Source organism: Anomalospiza imberbis, chromosome Z, assembly GCF_031753505.1.
Source record: "Anomalospiza imberbis isolate Cuckoo-Finch-1a 21T00152 chromosome Z, ASM3175350v1, whole genome shotgun sequence".
NCBI lineage: Eukaryota > Metazoa > Chordata > Aves > Passeriformes > Viduidae > Anomalospiza > Anomalospiza imberbis.
Window position 1 is genome coordinate 43819110 of NC_089721.1, and position 23197 is coordinate 43842306.

At 39.2% G+C, this 23197-nt stretch overlaps 1 protein-coding gene across 7 annotated transcripts in view; it reads left to right on the forward strand.

Moving 5' to 3' along the window:
• The window catches only part of MCTP1 (multiple C2 and transmembrane domain containing 1), a 220276-nt gene that overhangs the window by 126190 nt on the left and 70889 nt on the right, over positions 1-23197 (forward strand). The window contains exon 16 of one of the 7 annotated variants that reach the window (XR_010994586.1): positions 19956-20082. The exons of 5 other annotated variants lie outside the window; for them this stretch is intronic. The gene's annotated coding sequence lies outside the window, so the exon portion shown is untranslated. Of the gene's footprint in view, positions 1-712; positions 1812-19955; positions 20083-23197 lie in introns of those variants that run through there. One more of the 7 variants, XR_010994585.1, reaches the window with a different exon arrangement.

Genomic DNA, 23197 nt, shown 5'->3' on the forward strand with positions numbered 1-23197 from the left:
GGTAATTTGTGAGTCATATATGTTATCTATTCTTTTATGGGCCTCTAAATAGTGAATGATGTCAAAGATCATCAAGCATTCATAGAGAAAATTATTTTATTTTACTTTTTGAGTTTTGATCAGTGTTCTGAAGAACTCTGTGAACATTTCAGGGAAAACTACAAAGGAAAAAAAGAATAGCCCTTTTCCTAGAAAGAACTTTATGCAAATTCTGTTACAGTGTTTCAAACAAAAAATTAATTTTAGGACTACAGCAGGGTAAAAATGTTTAGTTAAGTCAGTTATAAATTATCTAATCATGGTTAGGTTTTAAAAGCTGTAAATGCTTGTATTGCATATACATGCAGCAAAATTAAGACTATTTGCATGTGACTGAATCATTTTAAATTTTCCCTATCAGAAATATTTTTGCAGTAATCCACAAGCCATTGTTTTCCTTTCATCATGAAACTAGGAGTGTTTATAGACATCTTCTATCCCCACTCTTTGGAAGAATTTAATATTGGCTACAGGTTAAGAAAATCTAACAAGGGAGAAAAATATCTTTGCATCTAAAATAATAGCACCAAATGGCGTTACATTTTGATGCATTAGTTTGTCACTAATGTAACAGGAAAGTTATTAATAGAAGGATTTGGGCATATCATTGAAAATTTACTTACCATAATGAGAAATCTAGTAGGAACTTTTCTCTTTACTGCTATATCTCCAGCTACCCATGAACATTACCACTAACTGCTCATGAACTTTCTGATTGAAAACTAGGAGAATAAAATAATATATTAATAAATTCAACTAGCGGCAAAGGCAACTTGAACTAATTTACAGACAATTATATAGGAGGCATTAAGTATTTTAAAATTAGTTAAATTTTAATTTCACTGTAAAGTTGTTATGAACATGCTGCCACTTGTGTGGTTCTCTTTTCAAGTCATTTATATGTACTCTGAAGAGTTTAATTATAATGAGATATTTCTATTAAAAAGTATTCAGTATTATCTTCATAAATAAAATAAAATTGAGCTTAATTAATTGTGATATAATTATATTGTATGTAGAATAATGTATATGTAGAATTACAGTAATGTAAACCTATTTTTACTCAATTTCTAAAAATATGAATAGGAATAGCTGATAGGTTTTGATCACACCATTCTTGAAATTTCATCTGAAAATCATGAATAATTGGATATTTTGCATAATAATTTGAATCTAAAATCAGTAACAGTATGAATAGGATCTTGTCCTTAAGAGAGACTTTAGTAGCTTAAGAATAAAGCAAAAGATATGTATTGTTGCTGAACACTCTTTATGTCGTTCTATGGCATACATCCATAGCATTCGTTCTTCTTTGAGGTTATTTTTAATATATTTTTAAGCTTATGTTGTGGTTTATTTCTTTGACATGTATTTAGACAAGCTGGAATTAGCTACTAATGTATCCTAATTATTTCAGAAATGTTCCTTAATCTAGATTATCTGTTCATCTGAGACAGTAAACTAAGGCACTTTTTCAGATCATCAGATAATTGACTCTGGATGTCACAATTATTTGATACAAATAAAAATTTATGTGGACATTTGCTCCCTAAAAGGAATTCAGAATTTGGACAAATGGACAGAAAATAAAATCTCATTTTAAAATTCATGCTTTTATAGCACAGTAGGGATTCTAAAATTTATGTAATTGTACTTGTGAATGGGTGCTCTCTTTTTGTCACTACAGATATGAAAAATACAGCCTTTAAATACAGAACTGCTGAATTATATATTTGAAAGAAAAATATTCTCAATTATTACTCTAATATGTATATAAAATGCATTTAATAATATTTATCTTTTTATTTTCTATTCTTGTACTACTTTTGAAACTGTTCCCCCCTCAAAAATTGAAAAGAAGAAAGGATGTCATAATTTTTTGAAAGGTACAATGTATTAGTTTTCAATTGCATGGCTTGCCTTTGTCTTAGCTGAAAGTAAATGCAAGAGAACACTGCTGCTACTGCTGTTATCATTACATATTGGATGTATACTGCAGTGGCATGTACAGGGTAGTGGGCACACCTTTGTTCCTAAAAGTTAACAAATGGAGCCTGTGCTTTTAAATTCATATCATTAAGTTCATTCAAATCAGTAGGAATATCCCTAACAGTAAATCTCCACATATTTATAAATATTTGTCATATCTGATCTGATCGGGTACAAATGTTTAAAATATGCAGAGGAAGAGAAAGCAAGCTCTTAGATTGAAGCACTTTCCCAAGCATTTTTTCATTATCTCAAAAATAGATGTGCTGTTGTTTTTAGCCAAGAGATTCTCAGTACCTTTTATACAAGAGGTAGATGTATATTTAATGGAGTACAAATATTTCCTGTCTGGCACTTGACTGTATTTGAAAGACCAAACATTAATTTTGATCTTCAGATGTGATCCTTTGATACTTGTGGCCAAGTTTATTTGTCAATAAAAATATGCCTGAAATAAGTGTATCAGAAGAGCATACAGTTTATTTAATGTTTGTTGATTAAAAAAGAAAGCCTCTTTTTTATGGTACTGCAACTGATTTAAATAAAGAAACCCAGGAAAATACAGACACCATTGTAATATTTAGAATTAAATTGGATTAACTGAAAATCGTTGATATTATGAATTTTTAAAACTTTGATAAAACATGTGTTCTTTAGCCTAAAATTAAAAGGTGCTTACTTTAGTGGTAATGCTAATTCTGTTCTATATCCTCATAAAATGGGATCCTTTTTCCTGAGCTTCCCTCCATGTCATTCTCTGCTCTAGCCTGTAGGTAGCACCTTTGCTTCACACAGAAATTATTGTCTTTCCTGAGAGACAATTACTATTTAGGTGGGAAAGTCTTTACTTGTGCAGACCTCTAAATGTAGCTAGCATTATTTGCATAATTTCCAGACTTTGATGACAATATGTGATCTTAAAACAGCAGATCACTCTCATGAGGTACCTCAGAGGTACAACGTTCTTTCATAATTATTTGTTTTAATGTACTGTCCATCAGTTATTAATAAATGAGCATAATTCTGCATTTACATTTCACATTTTCTTTTCTGTTCTGTAAATTACATGACACTAGTGGTCTCTTTTATCTGCTGAGTAAGATAAACTCTATGAATTTAACCAAACTCTCTTCATCTTTCTCCCTTTGGGCTTGATCCTTCACTTATAACAGTCAGCAACTAACCTTAGAGGTGCTGGTTTGATGGTCAGGGAGTTTCACCAAAATCACTGCAATGCAGGATAAGACTACCCCACAAAAGTACCAACATTGCTGTCAGTGCTGGGGGGTGACTCATTACCAATGCTGCTATTATTTGCTTCTTTGGATATGCAAGATCCAAAAAATGTAACATAGGCATTATTTTTAAATCTGAGGCTGTTCTGCAAAAAAATCTTTGGAGTTTAACATTTCTTTTTTTTTTTTTTCCTTTCAAGTATATGCTTCATAATATCACTGCTTCCATTTCTAGAACCCACTGATAGCATATCAGCTCTTAAAATGACAGTTTGCTTTCCTTTGGAGTTGCTCTTAGGTCACATAATGCAGAATGTCTCTAGGTTTATTATTTTTCTCCTAAGAGGTCATAACAAAGAAGGTCTGGTTATCTATCACCCTTACCCATGATCACAAGCATGCTGAACAAAACTGCTGGCATTTATTTGATTCTACTAAGATTGTGCTTAATTTTAGTGAGAGTCAGTAAATAGGGTTTAAAAATAAAAAATCATACAAAGCTGTTATTAAGGTAAAGTTAATGATTTTATCTGTGTGCTGGACTGGGATATTTGAGAAGGAAACATGGAATGTCTGAGAGAGACTCCCATGAGCAAGATGATTTTTAATCGTATTGTCTGAATGCTTGGTTGTGTATTAGAAGAAGCAAAGTGTGATGCAGGTGGGAGGGAACTAACCTTTGACACACTGTAGCAGCAGAAAAACATCAGGACTATCAGCATGGGAGTTTCCAGCCTTTCCCTTTCTCACTAGAATAGAAGGCATTTTTGTTGTGGATGAGAGAAGCACGGTTTGAATTCCCACATGCACTGAGCCACTCTTTTTCTGGGTTGGGGTTCTGTTTTGTTTTGGAAAATGCAAACCTTTTAATCTTTCAAATTGCTACAGGAATCCAAACAAGCATTAAAAAAATAAAAAACTGAGAGGAAAGTATATTTTATCAGTTGTTTTGCCTGAGCAAATGCTGCATGGTTAACAAGGAAAGCTGACTTGTTTCTGAAGGCCCTGCTTCAATTTATGTTAGTGGCCAAGTTAGAAAGGCACTTGCTGTCCACAGCAGATGCTCATATTGTAACTCATAAGGCAAGGGAGTAATTTCCTAGCTTGGGGCACCCAAGGAAAGCAGGACCACATCATGAATGACTGTTCTCAAAACAGAGCATATACTGTATAGACAGGAGAAAGAAAAACATTAACACAAGGTAAGGAGGAAACTCCATCTAATACACATTTGAAAAAATATTGGTTTAGTAATAGTTTATTTTTTTAATTTACTGTTACATCCTTACAGCACTACACATCACTACATCAGGTATTTTATATGCAGATCATACACAGCTATATATCTATGCAGCAAGGAAAAATTAAAGGTGTACACAGGCATGGCTGGTAGGTTGTTTTTTTTTTTTGTGTTTTTTTTTTTTTTTTTTTTTTTTTTTTTTTCCCCTGTACATTACTTTCTCTTTTTCTGTTCTCACTGTGTGGAAGAAAAAGGCTACAATTTTTTCCTACCTAAGTATGATAGAAAACTGTTCAGCTGCTTATCTGGAGGATGAGCTGAAGGTTTTATTTTTTAACTTTTTCATAGTTAGATAACAATATATAGAAATCTGTTGGGTTCTGTGACAGAAAGATTACAGAGAAATACATATTTATTACATATATATGTACATATATACATAATACATAGATATTCCTCTACAACAGAGGAATAGAGATTCCACTAAACTTTAAAGAAAGTCTCAAGGGTATAAACAATTACCTTATGATAAATTTATGCAAAAATGTCAGTAGAGCAATTTTGCTCTTTTGTATTCTATCTTCCTACTTTTTTTAGGTGAACTGATTGGTCTTCAAGAATTATTCAGAAGATAAATACTATGTAGCTGTCATTGAGCCTGTGGTATGGCAGTGCAAAACTTGCATTTCATAGATATCAATATCTTAGGAATAGTATCTTAAGAAAAATAGGCATTTTCAGTGTTTGAAGTAATTTAAAGTTTACCTGGTAATCTATTTTAAAATTTTCTGTTCCACGATGACATTCTACCTATTAGATCAAACTCTTTTTCAGTAAAGGACAGACTCAGTACATGTGAAAGTGTTTACCTGAAATATACCTTCTTTTGGGGAAGAATATCTTCTATTATCTGGAAAGTCCGCTGAGCAAATAATATGCAATTTGTCACTGCCAAGACACAACATCAAATTTTCAAAGGAAAAGATGGGAATGCAATCATGAGCTTTCATGAGGTATTGTTGACCTTCTTTTAATGCATTTTTCTTTTTGAGGTCTGACATAAACATTACTGATGTACTTTTTTAGGGGATTACTGGTACTACTTTGTTCTACAATGTGAAAAACACACAGCAGAATTCTGTTCTCATAAGGTTATTTTTACATCAGGATTTTGCCTGTGTTTGATTCGCTACTCGCTTACACCCTTTTTAATCAAATTTTAGGTATTTTGTTTCTGAGGCTAGTTTGCTGGGGCAGATTGACAGTAGGGGAGAGATAATTACATGTTTTAGCAATGAGGCTTTCATTCATTCAGGTGGTTTCTAACAGGAAGAAGTTATTGAAATCACTGCTTTCTGGATTCCTGTCATTGGGAAGGTGTGGCTGGATTTCCACCACCACATGCCTTTCTGTCACTTATGTTTATTGTCCCCACTAAGAAAGGGGTTTCCATTTCCTACTGTTGGGATGCTATTGCCTAAAGTAGTGTTGTGAGTTAAAGATTCAAGAGAAGACAACTGAAGAGGCTTACAGCCAGCCCTTTGGCACCTGAAATAGTTAATTTTGGTGTGGTGGTTTTAGAGTGGGATGTAAACACTGCTCTGGTTTTTGCTTTCTGTTGTATATAGATATAGATGATATAGATATAGATATATAGATGTAGATGATATAGATATAGATATAGATATAGATATAGATATAGATGATATAGATGATATAGATGATATAGATGATATAGAGGTAGAGGTAGAGGTAGAGGTAGAGATAGAGATAGATTAGATATAGATATAGATTAGATAAAGATATAGATTAGATATAGATAGGGAGAGAGAGAGAAATAGCTATTCGTATATACATATAAATAGCTGGATCCTGTCCAGTTAATTTGTCTTCATAAAGAAAAGGTATCTTTAACCCATGTGTATTGAGAAGTCTATTAACCAAGAGCCCCTACTGTAAAATATTTACCTATTTGAAAAACAGCACAAAGATGGGCTTAGAAACATCACAGATCTTACAGGTTGCTACAAGTTCCTATGTGAAAGGCTTTTCTTATACCACTGTGTCTCACTGTGTCTTGGTTTAAAAGACAAATGTCTCTCAAGGAAGGTGGGAACCTTCCTGGAATGGAAAGAAGACCCCTCCCTCTGAATTACTATAATTTTGAAAATCCCGGGCCTTCCAGGCAAAAATATAAGAAAAGAAACAACAGTTCCTTACTAAAAAAAAAAAAAAATATATATATATATATATATATATATATATACATATATATATATATATATATAAAGCAGAACAAACAAGAGAGCAAACAAGAACACAGTAACAGGTGCTTCCCACGCATTGAGCGCTATTTTTCCATGCTGGTGTTGTCATGACCATGGCTGGCAGGCCATGTTGGTGGCTTGGGCGAGGCGGAGGTGCTACAGAGATGCTGCAGTGACTTACTTGTGCGTGGCACAGGGCGCTCCGGGGTGAGCATGGAACCTTCTGAGGGGTGATGGCAGTATCTGACAAGAGGGAGGAGGGGTTGTGATTCCCCCGAAACTCACTCAGGCAGCAAATGGTTTTGGCACTACCAAGCAGCAGCAGAGAGAAGCAGAGAAAGCAGACAGATTCTATCTGAGTGCTGAATTGCAGTGTAGCAAAGTCCCGGAGCCAAATACACAAAACTCCCACAGTGACCACTCTGCTCAATGCCCAAACAGCAGGATAGAAGGGAGCCTTAACCCCTAGCCAAGTCTTGGGTGAGCCCCAACACCTCTCGCAGCATTATGCTGCAGTTCCCAAAAAAGCCCCCAGCGGGAGGGCCTAGCCCCAGCCAAAATTGCCAGAACCCAAAAGGTCTCCACTGGAATGCCAGAGGGTTACCTGGGCAGCAGTGTAACATAAGCAACCTGCCAGACCTCTCCATACCTACACTTACTCTGCCACTCACCTTGCCACAGAGGCTTTACCCTCTTGGCCTGCATAATGGGGCGATTGGCTGTGGCTGCCCTTCTGGTTTGTGTGGAGCTGAAATGGCCGTGACATCTGTTAGTTACACTGCTGTGTTACCCACCTTTCTCTCTGACTGCAGGTGGTGCTGTTGGAGAGTCTCCCTTGCCTCTGCAGCAGGTATCTGGGCAGCATCCCTTCCCTCTGGGGCAGATTTTGGGGTAGCTTCACTCTCTCTCTAAATGCTAAATGGACTGTGTTGAATAAACTTAGCAAAAACATAATCAAGAATATGGTATCTTTAGCATCTGGGGGGAATTTAAACCCTTCAAAAGCTGTTGTTGTTGGCCTGAAAAGGAGGGTAAAAGACTGGGAGAAAACACCCCCCTGTGTTCTTCCCCCATAACAGGTACCATAATTAGTGAACCCCCAATGCCAGAATCTGTGGTAGTTAGATAGCCATATGCACACAGTCCAAAAGAGGTTTACAAGAATTGCTCTCCTAACTGACCCGTTCTGCAGACTTGATAACAGTCACAATGGCATTAGTTTTAGGGCCCATGTTTAGATAGTGATCCACAAATGGAAAAAACATGAACGTGATCATCTGCCAACTGAACTGGGGTAAGCTGGACCATGGTGATGCCTAATGAGGTTTTTGTAACCAATACACAAATGGGTTACTCAAGAACTGTTATCCTCTTTTCATCCTTTCCTCTCAAGCCACACATTAGGTGCCAATTAATTTCTTGGTTTAAAAGACAAATGTCTACCAAGGAACCTTCCTGGAATGGAAAGAAGACCTTTCCCTCTGAATTTCTGTAACTACAGAAATTATGGAGCTTTCCAGCAAAAATGTAGAAAACAAGAATAACAGTTCTTTACTAGAATATATATGTATATAACAGAACAGAACAAACAGCAAAACAAACCCAGAATTTTCCAACCAGTTAATACTGGTTTTCCCTTTTGGCATGGTGGCTCCCACAGCCACTGGCAGGGGACGCTTTTGGGGCCCGGGGTGATGGTGGTCCGGCCCAGAGGAGAGGGAGGAAGGAAAATGGCCCCTTTTGCACACTCACAGGCAGTGTTCAACTTCGGCACCACCGCCAGCAGCAGCAGAAACTGGGCAAGGCAGGCAGATGCTATCGTAGTGCCGAGCTGCAGTGCGGCATGTCCCTGGTGAAGCACACACCCTCTGAAGCATGCCCGACCAATGTCCCCAGTCCCCCAGTGGAAGGGAGCAAGGCAGGACAGAAGGACAGACCCACACCCAGAGAAGTCTCAGGGAGCGCAGCTAACTTTTCAGGCAGTGTACGCATCCTCCTGAACTGTGAGGGGGAAGAGAGATGCCCACTCCCCACACTGCCTCCACACACAAGGTTGCTCCTTCCGAGTCTGAAATGTTCAGTAACAATCTTCAGGCCTGGGTGGTCTGGCATACCTTAGCCTTACAAGTCGCCCCCAAAACACATGTGTATGTTGAAGGACACACTTCTTATTTAAAGAGGGTTGGCAGTAATCAGGTTTTTTTTTCAGTAGATTTAGATTTTTTTTCCAATTCTTATTCAGTAAGCAGTCTTTTCCCCCTCTGCCTTTACCAAAAATGCATTGGGTACACTCACATTTGCTGGGGTCTCAAGTCTGAAATCAATGCCAGGCTCCTTGACTGTACTGTTGGCAAGGTGGTAGACTCAGTGTCGCATCCTGAGTGCAATGTTGCTGAACCAAAGAGACATGACTGGAGGCTGGCTGTCACTGGCTCCAGCTGTAGCCATTCCTCTGTAGCCATTCTTTTTTGAGCAAGGCAAGGTGCAGAGGTCAACACCAGCTGAGCACATTCCGAAAGTGCTACAGATACTACCTCAGTTTTCTTTGGATGACTTCTGTGACCCCTTCTCAGTATTCTTGATTTGCAGTCTGGCTAAAACCTTTTGTGGGTGTGTGAGCAATCTTCAGCTGCTTTTTTCCCAATCAAATCTATTTTAGTACTCTTCAATAGCATCTGGGAACTGTCAATGAAATACCAAGAAATATGTGAAATCTCTGGAGTAATTTCAATTACTATTTAAGAGTAGTAAAGACTCATAAGACATGTAGCTGTGAACATTTGGAGATATGCTTTCTTGTCCTACTTTTGATATGATGAGTTATTTTCCTTGTGTTTGAGTGTCAGTGTGTGTTAAGAAAGTATAAATTATGAAATGGCATTATGCTTTCTCTTATAACAAAAAAGATAGAAAGAAAAAAAAGATTAATTTTGGGGAAAAGAGAAGAAGAGGAAAGGAAAAACATGCTAGATAGTTTCAGGTCAAGTTGTTTTCACACATAGATTATATAATTTTTTAAAATACAAATCATATGCAGTAATGCCTATCTGCTTCCCACCAGAATTTTAAGTCACAATAACTTCAACCTCAGCAGCCAGCTTTGTTGGTAAAAGACACACTCTATTTATACAAGTTAGCCTATTAGGTAAAAAAAAACTTGATTGTAACCTGAAGCAGAGGCTATTAGTATAGATTTTGTCAAAAGCAGCTTCAAAATCAAGAAAGGTACTGCACCTTCTGGTTGTTTTTCATAAAAGAAGCCTTGACATCGTTATGCTGCCTTGTTATTCTCTAGAAAGCTGAGCCATCAAGTAAATCTGGGCCAGTTTATATCACAAATACTTTAATTTTATACATTTTTTTTTCTTTCTTCTCAGTCTGAACATTTAAAAAGTCCTTTCTTTTCCAGATTTAAGCAATGCAAGACCTAAATCAATCCTAAGTGGCTATCATTTTTCACAGTGTGGTGTATGGCTGTGTATTAATTAGATTATTCCCTGATGTGTGGCATAGTGTTTGTGGTAACTTTCAGTATGCATAGTTGTGTTTATTTTCACATACTGAGGCAAATTCTCAGTATGTCTTCAAATTAGCTCCTTGCAGGTGTTTTTTCCTGAGCTAATCCTGACAGACTCCTCCTGCCAGATATGCCCATCTTCAAGAGCAAGAGAACACTACACATGCAGGAACCTCTGTGCCTGGGACTGTATGCAAATTTAATGCCCAGCTCTTGTCTGTTTCTCTTACATGGATGACAGACATTTTAACAATAACTTTTGCATTTCCCCATGGAAATCCTATTGTTTTACTGTATATATATGAGCACATTTACTCTCTGTATGTGTTTGAATATGATACTGGCAACACCTATATTTATAAATAAATATGTGTAAGTCCTTTCTGTATATTTGTATATAGTTAAAATGAGTGAGAAATCTTGTATCAAAAATGCAGTTGTCAAACAGCTCTTTATCAGAGATGTAGCTGGATCCCAGAGAGACTTACCAGATACTAGAAAACCTAGAGAGTGGAAAATGTGATAAACAAGAAAATTGACATTGAAAATAATTCTACAGCACTTGGGGTTTCATGCAAATAGCAACTGCATAGGAAATAAGCTTTTGGTTTCTGATGTTTGAAGCAAATACAGTCAGAGTAAATGATATTCCAGCCATTTCATATAGAACTTTCTCCAGATATGTCACAATTTTCAATGACTTAAATGAATTGTATCTGCTGCCACAAATTTTAAAAGAGCTGTGAGTAGCTGAAGAGCTATTAGCTGTTATCTGCTTTTTAAGGGCAGTAACCGTACTGTGGGTACTTGGACACTAACATCTGTATGTAAGCACTAAAATAAAAATTGCCTTGGCTGGCAGGGGGGAACAGAGCATAACATCTCCCTTCTTTCTCTGTGTGTGCTTTTGTGTGTGCAGACATGCCTCTTTCTGAAATGAATTACCCAAGGAGGAGATTGCATCCTTGTCCCAAATGGGACATGGGAGATGTACATTTTTCCCAAACTGCAAAACCTGCTTTCACTTATACTGGTTTATATGTTTACAGTCAGGTTGTACAAAAGTCACTCTTCAGAAGAACTTTTAAACAGAAATTCCAGAAATATGAATAGAGGTCTTAGAGATATTTTAGTACAGAGAATTCATACAGACTGTAAATACTATTTTACTGATTTTTTTTACCAGAATAGTTTTTCTTTGGCTATCATGGTCTATCAGTATGTTAAAATTGTGTTTCAATAAATCTTTTCTTCCTCTCTACTAGTCATCATTCACAATGCTTTTGGGGGTCTTAAAAAGGCATCATTATAGGCAAACTGTTTTTTACTTTAATGTACTACTAGCAAACTCATTCTGCTCCTTTTTTTCTGCTTGAGATGGGAATAACGATTTCATGTTAGTGGTGTGCAGAAGAAAAGCAATAGAAAACACCCACCTACTTAAGTATTCAAAGACTGACATCACAGTTCAAGTTCTGTAATACTAAAATATATAGAAGTATAAAAGTACACTACAGAAATAATTAAAACAATTGTCTTTTTATTCTTAGAATCAAAAATGCTGTTTGTATGTAAAATATTTTCTTTTTTTTTACCCTCTGACACTAGCTGCTCTGGAATTATATTAAAGATAATTAAAGAGAGTAGCCCATAACATCTTATACTAGAAAGTTTAATGTTTCACAAATAATGAATACTATGTAATAGTATTAAACATTATGTGGTAAAGTGAGGTTTTGACACTGCCATTATTTTTTTAACTTCATGTGTTGATCAGTTTTAGAACATAAGGAGTATCCACAGCTTTCCAAAACATCTGTTGCTTCAGCATATTTTTATATTTACTGGTGTTACTTCTCTTTCTTGTTTCATGAGATGCCTTTCTTCATTTCAGATTGTATTTATTCTGTTACTTACTTATGAGGGACTCATTAATGTTAGAGTGAAAATGTCTCAACATTTGATTTTGTTCTGAACTGTTGTTCAAAAATTTGTTGTTTAAATGGAAAAGTACTAGAAAATGTGCACATGCCTTGGCAGTGACAGCACAGCTGACAGTACAGCAAGCACTGTGACTGGTGCGGCGGGAGGAGAGCGAGCAGGGGCTCTGTCTCTCAGCAGGCTAACCCACTGAGGGGTGGAAAGGAGCTCTGTCTCTAGGAGGACTTCCCCAGGGAGCCTCCTGGTGTGGAGAAAGCCTTTAAAACCTTTGTCACTGGGAGGACCTTTCTGGGCCACTCTCTCTGAGGGTGGAGAGAACTCCTTCCTGTTGCTAAGGGGAGCTTCTCCAGATGACTCAAGGATTTCCTTGGACAGTTGGACCATGGGAGGGGCTGTGTAGTATATAGGAAATTGTGGAGTGCATCATCCCGGCCCTGGACCATGCCTTCTCTTGCTCGCTCCTTGCTGGCCCTTCTTGCCCAACCTCTGCTGTCACAATGCTGCCCTTGACCCTGGCCCTTGCCTCTTGCCCCTTCTCACCATCTAATCATCCCATGCAGCCCATGCCGTCATCCCTGCCCGCTGATCTGCTGTCCTACTGTTTGGTGCCTCCGCCTGCTGTGCTGCCCTCTGCTGCCCTGCTGCCGTTACTGCTGCTGCCGCCTCATCGCCCTCTGTCCTGCCCAAACAGTGCATCACTCACTGAGCATCTTGCCACTCGTGGAGTTGGTTCCTTCATTTGCTTCTGCCTTTTCTTTCCACTAATGAGGCCAGTTTCTTTCTCCAGATCAATACACTGCTTATGGGTGTAATATCGACCTTGCTTATGTCTAATTTCACCCTAGAAACCTTAGGAATCCCCCTCGGTCCTTACTCTGGAATGGGACATTGCCTTTTATAGTGCTCTATGATAGCTTGCTACAGCACTAGTCTTCATACTGTAATTTGTAGTCACTTTCCATAATGAGGGTTTCCCACATATAAATCTACATTAGACTGTATATTAGCATGTATTTAGAGGTTTGATGATAAAGATGTGTGGTAGTGTGGAAGAAAATGCAATTCAGATGCCCCGAGGTGTAGCCATGTCTTGTGTGATTTGATGGTGAGGGGAGGCTCATGACACACTGTCTCATGAAGTTTTCATACAAGTTTCCAGATTTAACGACCAGTTAGTTAACTGTAGATACAGCATCAAGACAAAACTGCCATGACTTCTTAATGTGATTTTATGCATTCCAAAATTGTGTAGGAAAAAAAAGGATACCCTAAAAAAGGAAAAGGAGACAGGAGACCTGTCTGTAAAATGGAGAGTTGCTTTACTTTAAATGAGTAAATGTTATGTGTTATTTTTACCTAGGTAAAACAAGTACTAAATAGTAGACAGATTTGATACTTTGTCTCATTTCTGTGCAAAGATGTAAATAATTGAGTCACTGAGGAATGAAACCTCATTCCATTGGTGAATAATTATGTGGCCCAAAGGACCTATGTAAAGGTGTATAAATGGAATTAAAAATGTGTGGAGCACAGATTGCTGTGCTATCTTATCCAACAGTTGTAGCTGAGTGTGTATATAAACAGTGCACATAATGTATATTTCTCTCTTTATTTGGAGCTCTTTCATTTGTCTTTCAGGTTAGTATGTGTTATTCTTGGTGCTATGACGTGTTTATTTCAGTTATGGTGATTTCCACATCACCAGTATTTAGAAAAAAAGGAACTGTGGACTAAGACACCAATATGTCTTTACTGGTAAAATTACCCTAAGTGCTTTCAAAGACCCAAGAAGAAGTTTCATTCTTTTAAGATGTGAAGAGAGACAAGAGAATCCTGATACTTTTTTGCTTTTGGTTGAACCATACAGCACTTTAATGAGAGCAACAGCTTTTGTGATTATCTCAAATCTCTAGAGAGACCTTTTCCAGTAACTAAATTCCTGTTCTGGTTCTACATCCAAATTCCTTTTTTCTGCCTAATATTTGTAATTGGTTATTTCAGAAGTGTTGTCTGCAGTTAAGATTTGTCTATAATTTTGTCAGTCGCTTATGTTTTCTTTGAGTCATAGGATTCTGAGGTTGAAACTTCGTTGAGTTGCATTCAGTGCAGTCATGTGGTTAATTTGTTTCTAACATACAAAAATTATGTCCTTATTCTAAAATATTTGCAACACTGTATTTCTGTATGTTTAAATTTATTAGGACTTCCAAAAAAGAGGTCAATCAAATGCTGGTGTTTTGCCTGCTGTTTTCTGCTTGTGCGCATATGGAAATACCTACAGCTTGCACCAAAAGAGATTTACATTGTATATTAGAAAAATCTTTCCAAGAAAAGGGTTCTCAAACACTGTAACAGGTTGCCCAGGGCAGTGATGGAGTCACCATCCCTGGAAGTATTTAAAAGACATGTAGATATGGCACCTATCATAGTACGTGGTTTAGTGGTGGACTTGGCTGTGCTGGGTTAAGAATTGGACATGATGATCTTAAAGGTGACCTAAATGATTCAAAGATTTTATATTGGCCCAAGATGCCCACCACAGCCTCTTCATCACTGCCCACCACAGCTGGACAGGGGAGAGAAAATATAGCAAAAGGCTCAAGGGTCAGCATAATTGAGCAATTACTGTCACAGGCAAAAGAGATTCAACTAGGGTCTAAAATCAGTTGAATTTACTTACAATCAAATTAGAGTAGGTTAATGAGAAGTAAAAGCACCTTGAGAAGTTGAATGAGAAGTTAAAACACCTTCCCCTTCCCTTATCCATGGGCTCAACTCCCAGACTGCCCCAACAGTGCTTCACTGGATGGGAATGGGGACTGCAGTTATTTCATAAAACATGGTTTCTGCCACTCCTTCCTCCTTAGGCAGAAGATTCCTCATACTCTTCTCAATTTGTCACACTTCTGCAGCAGACAGTCCTCCACAAATTTGTATTTGTATTTGTATTTGTATTGGATATGGCCAGATTTGGTAGTGGGCAGGCTGCAGAGGTGGCTTCTGTGAATAGCTGCTGGAAGCTACAGACCCACAGAGAGAGGAACTTGTGCTAGAGCTGGTTTCTTGATAGGACTTCTGACCCTTTGGGAGACCCATGTTGCAGCAGGCTGTGCCTGAAGGATTGCACCCTGTGGAAGAGTGACCCACATTGCAGCAGTTTGTGAAGGTGCCTGTGGGAAGGACACATATTGGAGGAGTTTGTGGAGAACTCCCTCCTGTGGGACCCCATGCTGGAGCAGGGGAAGGACTCTTCTCCTGAAGCAGCGACAGAACCTATGATGGACTGGCTGCAAACTCCATTCCTCATCTTTCTGCACTGCTAAAGGGGAGGAGGTTGAGCTTGGGAAGGAGGGAGGGGTGGGGAAAGGTGTTTTTAAGATTTATTCTACTTCTCATTATCCTACTCTGATTTTGTTAGTAATAAATTATATTAATATCCCCATGCTGAGTCTGTTTTGCCAGAGATTATATTTGGTGAGCAATCTCTCCCAGACCTTGTTTCCACCCATGAACCCTTTTGTTATATTTTCCCTCCTCTGTCCAGTTGCAGAGGGAGTGATCAAGCAGCTTCAGTGGGTGCCTGGCATCCAGCCACAGTCAACACACTACAGAGTGTTGGACTGCAGTTCTTTACAAACTGCTCCAGTGTGGATCTCTTCCAGGAGGTACAGTCCCTCAGCCACAGACTTACTCCAACATGGGTCCCTTTCCTGAGTATTGAAGTGCTCTGGTGTGGGGTCCTCCATAGAGGATATTTGCTCCACTGTGGACTTCCATGAATTTCAAAGACAGCCTGTCTCTCAGCTGGCTGCAGGGGAAGTTCTGCTCCTACACAGATACATACATATACTGGCGTACCTGCTCCTCATGCTTTTTCATGTACCTGGGTGTTTGCAGAGTATATTTACATATATATATACATTTTCTTACTCTTCTCTCCGATGTAGTTGTACTGTTTTCTTCTTTGCATTCTTAAGTACAATATCCCGGAGATGCTGCCACCATCACTGATGGGCTCAGCCTTGGCCAGCGGTGGGTTCTACCTGGAGTCAGGTGGTATTGACTCGGTTAGACAGAAGGGATACTTCTGGCAGCATCTCACAGAAGCCACACCTGCAGTCCCCCTCTACCAAAATCTCACCACACAAAAGCAGTACAATGTGTCTATCTGGCTGCCATCTTCTACAGATTTTTTTTTTTTCCCCAGCAGCCTTGATGCTTTGTCCTGAAGCACCAAGAACTGCAAATGGTTCCAGGCTGGGGAGATCCACCTGCAGGAGCTGCTAACTAGAAAATCCCATGTGTTTTTATTCTTCTCTCCAGGCAAAGAAAGCATCCTGTTTTGAAGCTTGAACCTGTTTGGTAAGGAAGGATAATGTTGTTAAGGTTGAGTGAGAATTAGTGAGAAGGCTAACAATGCAGATGTCCTTGTTGGAGTCTTACAGACCAGCCAACCAGGATGAAGAGGCAGGTGAACTATTCAATAAGCAGCTGACTGGTAATTCACAATTGCCAGCCCTTTTCTTGTGGAAGACTTTAGCTTGCCAGATATTTGTTGGAAACTCAATGCAGCAGAAAGGAGGCAGTCTGGGAGGCTCCTGGAGTATGTGGAAGGGAACTTTCTGTTGCAACTGATAAAGTGTGGTACCTGCTAGACCTGCTGTTTATGAACCAAGAAAAGCTAGTGGGAGTTGTCGTCATCAGAATGCCCATCCTGGGCAGAGCAACCATAAAATAATAGAGTTTTTGATTCTTGATGAAGTAAGGGGTGGGGTTAACCCAACTCATACCTGTTCAGGACACAGAGTCCCTTAGGAAACAGTCCATGATAATAAAGGGATCAGGAAGGGTGGAATCTTAAAAGCACAGGAGCATGCTCTATGTGTTGAAAGACAAGCCATCAAGGAAGAAGACTGGTCTGACTTTTGCTGGAATTTGGGATAAAAGAGTTTATGACCTTTGGAAGAAGGGGCAGGAAACCCAGGAAAAGTACAAGGATGTAGTTAGGATGTATAGAGAGAAAATCAGAGGCAAAAGCTCAGCTAGAAATCAACCTGGCCACTGCTGTGAAAAATAATAAAAGTGGTTTTATAATAAGTGAACAACAAAGGGAGGTCCAAGGAAAATCTTCATCCTGTATTGAACATGGAGGGGAACTGTGTCACCAAGGTTAAGGAAAAGGCTGAGGTACTTAATGCCTTCTTTGCATCAGTGTTTAACATGAAGACCTGTTATCCTGGGGGCAGCCAGTCCCCTGGACTGATAAACAGGGACAGGGAGCAGAACAGACTCCTTGCAATGCAGGAGGAAGTAGTGACATGCTGTGGTACTTAGACATTGACAAATCTGTGGGGATAGATGGGATTCACCAAAGGGTACAGAGATCAGGCATGACAACTTGCCAATCCACTCTTCATCATTTTATCATGAGTTCTGATTAACTGGGGAGGTCCCAGACAACTGGAGGTTGGCCAGTGCAGTGCCCACATACAAGAAGGGTTGGGAGGTGGGTTCAGGGAACTAGAGGGTTGTCATCCTGACCTTGGTGTTTGTGAGGATTATGGAACAGGTATCTTGAGGGCCATCATGTATCACATATAGGACAACCAGGGGATCAGGCCCAGCCAGCATGGGTTTAGGAAGTGCAGAGCCTGCTTGATCAAGCTGATCTCCTTTCATGATGAGGTTACCTGCCTAGTGGATGATGAAAGACTGTGGATGTTGTCTACCTTGGACTTCAGTCACCCACAACATTCTGCTGCAGAAGCTGTGTGCTGGGTGACCCAAAAAATGTGTATTCCATATTTCCTCTACATTAATCCACGTAGTCTGTTTTTACTGTCACTTTAAGATTCAGCAACCCAGGAAACTGAACTTGTGTGTTTTCCACTGGGTTCACAGAAGGGGGAATGGGGGATCCCTTTAAAAACCAGAAACAAATGTGTGTGGAGCTCTTCCTCTGTTGTCTTCTGGCTGTCTAGGGGTTGGCATAGGGCAGATCTCTGAGTCGCAACCAAGAAGCTATATTTTGCAATCCAAAACTTCTCCACAGTGAATTTTGCAACAACTTTTTGCTGCTGCTGCTGCTTTGTGCTGTGCTGTTTGGCAAGGTAGTTTTCTTTTGTTCTCCCAGGGCTTTGGAATCTCACAATACCTATCTCTCCATCTGCTGCACCAGGCCAGGAGAGATCAAACCCGCTGCATGAGTTCCAGGCGCTGCCTGCAGCTGCTGTGCTGTGCCAGGAAGCTTGACCATCTCTCCATGAGTTCCAGCCCCTGACAGTGGCAGTGCTGAAGCAGCTGGCAAGTTTCTTCCAGTGTCCCAGCAGCATTGATTTGTTTTGGACAAAGAATAGTATCTCAGTTGTAGCTGTTATTTCTTTTTAGTAAGCTTTTATTTTTTCAATTAGACCTTCTCACATTAATTTTTCCTTATTGATGAAAAGGGAGTACTTAAAACTAAAGGGGAATTAACTCCCTTTTGAGTCAATCTTCTGTACAATTGTATTAAATTAAGGCAAGCTGGCAGCCCATGGCTTGGGCAAGTGCACGGTTCACTGGTTTAAGAACTGGCTGGAAGGCTGGGCCCAGAGTGGGGCTGAGTGGTGCTGCAGCTGGTGGTCAGTCACTACTGTGAATCCCCAAGGCTCACTACTGGGTCCTGCTTAATGTCTTTATTGATGGTGTGGATGAGGGGATTGAGTGTACCCTCAGTAAGTCTGCAGACAGCACTAAGCTGGGCAGGAGTGTTGATCTGCTGGAGCATAGGCAGCCTCTGCAGAGTGACCTGGACTGGCCGGATCAAGGGGCCCAGGCCGATGCTGTGAGGTTCAATAGGGCCAGTGCTGGTTGCGGCACTTGGATCGCATTAACCCATGCGCTACTACAGTACTATTGGGGGAAGAGTGGCTGGAGAGTGGCCCAGGAGGAGAGGACCTGGGAATGCTGATTGACAGCTGGCTGAACATGAGCCAGAGTGTGCCCAGGTGGCCAAGAAGGCCAATGGCATCCTGGTCTTTATCAGAAATAGTGTGGCCAGCAGGACCAGGGCAGTGATTGTCCTCCTGTGCAGCGGTGATTCCCCAGCTCAAGTCCTGTGTTCAGTTCTGGAGCCTCCACTTCAAGAAGGACAAGGACATGTGTGTCCAAGAAGGACAACAGAGCTGGCGAAGGGTGTAGAGAGTAGGGCCATATGAGGAGCAGCTGAGGGAGCTTGGGTTGTTTAGCCTGGAGAAAAGAAGGCTCAGGAGAGTGACCTTGTCACTCTCTACAACTGTCTGAAAGGAGGGTGTAGTGAGATGGGGTTGGTCTCTACTCACAGTCAATTAGTGACAGGATGAGAGCAAATGGCCTCAAGCTGTGTCAGGGGCGGTTCAGTTGGACATTAGGAAAAATTTCTTTACTAAAAGGATGGTCAGGCACTGGAACAGGCTGCCTAGTGAAGGGATGGAGTCACCATCCCCGGATGTATTCCAAAGAGGCTGGACCTGACAGTGCTGTGGTTTAGCTGACATGGTGGTTTTAGTCAAAGATTAGACTCTGTCATCTTTGAGGGACTAAGGGAAGGACATCCATCAGAGCTCATCAGAAGTCTGGTGAGAGTGGGCAGAAGGGTAGAGGAGTCTATACCTGCTGGAATACACTTTTCTAGAGATCACGTAGTTGAATCCCTGAGTCTTGCAAAAAGCTTTCTTGAGCATCAGCAAAACATTTATCCCCCTCTCCAGATGCTGTTGTGAAGACATTGGCCAAGCAGTGTCATTTTGAGAGAGTTACCTTGAGTGGTAGACATAAGCTGCAGCTCTGAAGAGTCCAGGTCTGCTCACAAATCATCAATCTGCTTCAGTGTGACAGGTCAGTTCCACAGGACTTTACAGATTTATTAAAAACCCAGGTGAAATTACTCCTGCCTTTCTTTGCTTGGTGTCAGACGAAGCTCAGGTGGAAGGGAGGTACTGGAGAATTGGGGAAGGAGGAGTGACATTGAAAAGACAGTCTGCTAAAACCTCAAGTCTACTCTAGCTTTAATAAAAAATACAAGGTTAGTAATTATGCTGTATATACCTCATCTACTGTGACAATCATAAGATCAAGCCTCCATCTTGAGGCTTCAATTTTATTGAATTTTAAATGTAATTTTTATTTGGGCTTGCTAGAAACACAACAGTGAGTAGAGAGTTTTTTCACGTGTGTTAACTAAGTGTTAGTCATCTAAGTGTTAGTGATTCAGGGTTTGAGCCAGAAATTGTACTCCTTTGCCCTAAGGACAGTTTCTTATTGTGTTTTAAAGACTTTTTATGATTAATGAATGCATTAAATCTTATATAAAATTGAAAAAAATATCTTTTAAGTTGTAGAGAACTTAATAATGAGATTTTCTCTAATAGAATATTTGGTCGTTTTGGTTTGATTGAAAGATCTTGAGACTTGAACAGAGTGTTAAAGTACAGAAGCCATATGTGTATAATTCCAGGTATTGGGCCCTGCTTATTTAAATTTATGAAATACCTGCTTTCAGTTTAGTCCTTTAAAGGAGAACTCTCTGCTTCCTGCCATACATAGCAAGTTTAAACATGCATAGGAAATCTGTACAATTTTTAATACTGATTGTGATCTCATTGCTATGTTATTTTGTACCAAAAAAAAACCCCACTAAAAATAAAACCCAAACCAAACCAAACCAAAACCAACCAAACAAAATCAAACAAACAAAGTTGAGAATATAGCACTGGCTATTAATGATGATATACTATTCTGTAGGTAGCAGTAAAATACTCTGCATTTCCCTATTCACATTTTAAGGATGTGCATTGAAGTAAGCATCTATAAAATGTACTGCTCTTCTTCCCTGGTTAGAAAATGTAATTAATGATGGTCTGGCTCAATAAATGCTTTTTAGAGCTGTGGAACATTTCTGTGTTAAAGTACAGCTAAACATGTTGGAGTGGCAATCATGTAAATAAATGAAATGTAATTCTGCTGAAACAAAAAACTACTGAAAGGTGAGGTCTGTGAAACATCATATATCTGTAGTCTACAACACTACTTCCAGCAAATATGGAGAGAGGAATACAGCTTGGGTTCTAGCATTTGCTGACTGGAAAGATAAACAATAAAAACAATAGGAAAGTTGCCAGGACACAGGTCTCTGTGCTAGATATGATTTAATGTAGTTTGTAAAAATACAGATATACTTCAATTTATTACACAAAAACAACTGGTATTTTCAATAGCATGAAAATAAACTTCTCCCTGCAGAAACATCACTCAGTGAAAGCAGCAGAAGAGAGTTTCTAGGATCATAAGAAAGAAAATATTTTTTGTTGTTGAATTTATTTGTTTTGAAAAATTACATTGCATGTTATAGATTAAAAATTTTATTTCTCAATATATCTTACAAGAGTGAACATTAAAATCAGATTTAAAAATACAAAACAAGTGTTTGCAGGCAGTCTAATTACATGGTATAGTCCTTCTGTGTTTTGGATAGGTGATGCTCTATTCAACTTACTGCTGCCCACAGAACTTGCTGTTGCTTAAAAGTATGGGATTCAAAATGTGAACTTCTCTTCCAGCCTTCATCTCTCTTGTCTTTTTCCAGCACCTTATATGAATGGTTACTTAACTTTAACCAAAATGTAAGGGGGCTTTCTGTAGTTTTTAACACAAATCATTCAGTTTTGGTTGTAAGTCTACTTCTCACACTCCTTTTTTTTATTTTCTTTTCCCATGAAGCACCTCTGGTTTTTCCAAGATGCCAGTTTTGTGCTTGCCCTCATTAAACCGGTCAGTTATGTGTACATTGAGAGAAACTTTTTAGGAGACTGAAAGTGCATCAGATATTGGAAGGTGTGAAAAGTGTATGTGTTAACCAGGTATCTGACTCTATTTCTTGTACAACTCCCAGCAGTTCAGGAAATTGCTCTTGCAGGAAAGGCTGTATGTGTCTGATGTAATTTCTCAAATGCACCTGAGTGGAGCTTTGCAGAACAGAGAAGTTTAGCAAAGGAATGAAGAAGTAAGCTCAACCAAAGACTGAGTGGTGATATACTAGTAAATATGCTAGTTATGTTATAAATTACATTTGTTTAATAATTATAACTGATTCTACCAAATAGTGACGCGACTGTTAACAGACGTTCTCCCACTCCTTTTTGCTCTGTTTTACAATAAAAAGAGACAAAAATGTACAGGATGTACTGTTATGGTTTGACACTGGTGCAATTCCAGTGCCCCTATGAAAATGTACCTTCTTAAATAATTGCTGTGAAATGTAATTAGGAACAGAGTAGAGCAGGCCTAAATTTAATAACAAAAGAAAAAAACTTTATTAAACTACTACTACTATAAAAGACACACACACTAAATCTAGGCTGAAGACCTTCTAAAACACTCCTTTTCTTTCTACCTAATTTTTAATAAAACTACAGTGAGACACTACTTAGGATTACTGATTAAGTTGTTACTCTTTAGATAACTGATACTCAGTCTCTCAAAGGAGAGAGAAGTCTCTCTTCCACTATAGAAACCCCAGAAAATACAGTTGCTACTTCTTGTGTTTCTATGTCACACATGGCAACCACCCGGAGAAAATCTGTCAGTGTGACACTCTCCTTTCTGTGCTACAGTGTTCTTACCACTGTGCATGGACAGACTGCTCATAGGGCTCCTTTAAGGATGCTTTGTCACAGACTAAAAGAGACAACAGTTTAGCTTCTAATTTTGGGACCACAGTCTCCCCCATTTTCTTCCTCCCTTGGGGCTGAGGGTCTCAAGAACAGAGATCATCTTCCTGAAGACAGAGGGCATCACCACACCCTCCTCAGCTTTTCTCTGTTCTCTCTATTCCTGTGTTGGTAGTTGCTGAAGCAGGTCCCTTGGTTTACTACTGCATTTCCTCTAAAATGCAGTCTCTATTGCAGGAGAATTTGGTTCAGTCTATTGCTAACAAGAAAAGTCTAGTTACAAG